Source organism: Trifolium pratense, linkage group LG5 (genome assembly GCF_020283565.1).
Source record: "Trifolium pratense cultivar HEN17-A07 linkage group LG5, ARS_RC_1.1, whole genome shotgun sequence".
NCBI classification, from domain to species: domain Eukaryota; kingdom Viridiplantae; phylum Streptophyta; class Magnoliopsida; order Fabales; family Fabaceae; genus Trifolium; species Trifolium pratense.
Window position 1 is genome coordinate 47775719 of NC_060063.1, and position 1992 is coordinate 47777710.

At 37.8% G+C, this 1992-nt stretch overlaps 1 non-coding gene across 1 annotated transcript; it reads left to right on the forward strand.

The window, feature by feature from the left end:
* The first annotated feature begins 600 nt into the window (after positions 1-600).
* LOC123887805 lies at positions 601-706 on the forward strand. The gene has a single exon (XR_006801799.1). It is a non-coding gene; the product is annotated as a small nucleolar RNA R71 (small nucleolar RNA).
* Positions 707-1992: the final 1286 nt, after the last annotated feature.

A 1992-nucleotide genomic window follows, 5' to 3' on the forward strand; every position in this document is an offset into this window, starting at 1 on the left:
ATTTCCTTGAGTCACCTTGATAAATTGAGTAAGAGTATCTTCTAATTGAGACGGTTTCCTTTGTTGAGAATTTTGTGAAGATGGTTGTTGTTGAGATTGAGAAGAACCTTGATTTCCTCCCCAACCAAAATTTGGATGATCCCTCCATCCCGGATTATAAGTGTTTGAATACGGGTTGTGATTGGGGTTGTTCCTCTTGAAATTAGCTAAATACTTAGCTTCCTCCGAACCTTCAGGAAAACATTCACCATTTGAGTGACCTTGCCCACAAAAATCACATTTCACATCTTGAGCTGCCATGACTTGCATTTGTGGATTCGAAGAATTAGTAAAGTGTTTCAACATTGCTGCCATTTGAGTATTCATCAAAGTTGATTGAGCTAAAAGAGCGGTTTGAGTATCAAGCTCCAACATGCCTGGCTTCTTCTTTGCACCACGATCATTTTGAACTCGGTATTCATTTTGAGCCATGGATTCAATCAACTCTCTAGCTTGAGTTTGATTCTTATTCTTCAAAGACCCACCTGCTGATGCATCCAAGAACATTCTAGTTTGAGCTCTCAACCCTTGAGTGAAGTGCTGCATCTGGGTATGATTATCAAGCCCATGCTTAGGACATTTCTTCAGATAAAGTTTGAATCTTTCCCATGCATCATATAGAGTTTCAGAATCTCCTTGTTCAAAGCTTGTTATGTCTTGCCTTCTTTCAAGGTACTTATGAATGGGAAAATACCTATCCATAAACTTCATCTCCAACTCTTGCCAAGTGTTAATAGTATTCGGTGGTATTGTGTCTAACCAGTCTTTTGCTCTTCCAGTTAAAGAGTACTTAAAAAGCCTCAACCTCTTATCCGATGCGGTTACACCTGGTGGATCTGTGTAATCACATGCTTCATAGAAATGCTCAAGATGGAGATTTGGGCACTGTGTTTCAGCCCCTGAGTATTGATTTTCCTTAAGGGCGCTGAGCACTGAATTCTTGATGTCAAAAGACACGGGATTCCTAGGTTGAAAACCCAAATTGGCAAGCTCTCCGTTGTTTCTTTGGCCATAGTCACCTAACGTCCTTTCAGGCACAACTGGTGGGGGCGGTGGTGGATTTCCAGCCATGATGTTGGCTTCGTTGTCTGATGTGTCTGGACTAGAAACCACTTGTTCACTACTTTCTTGTGCAACACCTGCTAACCGGGCAACCTCTCGGGCTAACCGAACAGCTTTTCTGTTTGCTTTAGCTGTTTTCTCTATTTCAGGATCAAAGACAAGTTCTCTTGCTGCTTTCCTACCTTGCATAAACAACCAGAAAATACCTTTAGAAGCAACTGCACTACACAAGAATGAAAAAGAAAATAAAAAACAATTTAGGACTAATTTTTATATGTTTTTCTTCTTAAAGGAATGCTAAATAAAAATAAAACAATAAAACTACTAAGTATGGTCCAATCGCCTTGTTGATTCACTCAACAATCCCCGGCAACGACGCCATTTGATGAAGTATCAAAGTAAGTATATAATTATCGTATCCACAGGGATTGTTCCGAATCAAATACGAGTAAATTGGATCATATAAAAGTAATTTGCAATAAAATAAAATAGGGGGAAGTGTTCAGATTTCAGACTTGAGAAAGTAAATGACAAGAAAATAAGGTTTTCTTTCAAGATGCGAAGGCGATTGGATCTTTTCGGTTCATCTGATCACTATTGTCTCGGATATCTCATGCGTATTAACAAATTACAAACTTAGTTTCATGATTCGATTAAAATAAATAACTATGTCCAATGTCTTGGTACATAGTCCTCTCAATTGATTATCAATCCCTAATGTCTTAGGATGACCTATAATCAATTGAGGTTTGTTTCCCTTTAATCCTTGAATTCACAATTAACAAACCTATATGTCTAAAGAATAAGTTAATTGTACAATTATCTCTAGGTCAATCAATTCGTTTCTAATGTCTTAGTAAACAAACAATTATAATCATCAAACAATTCGCG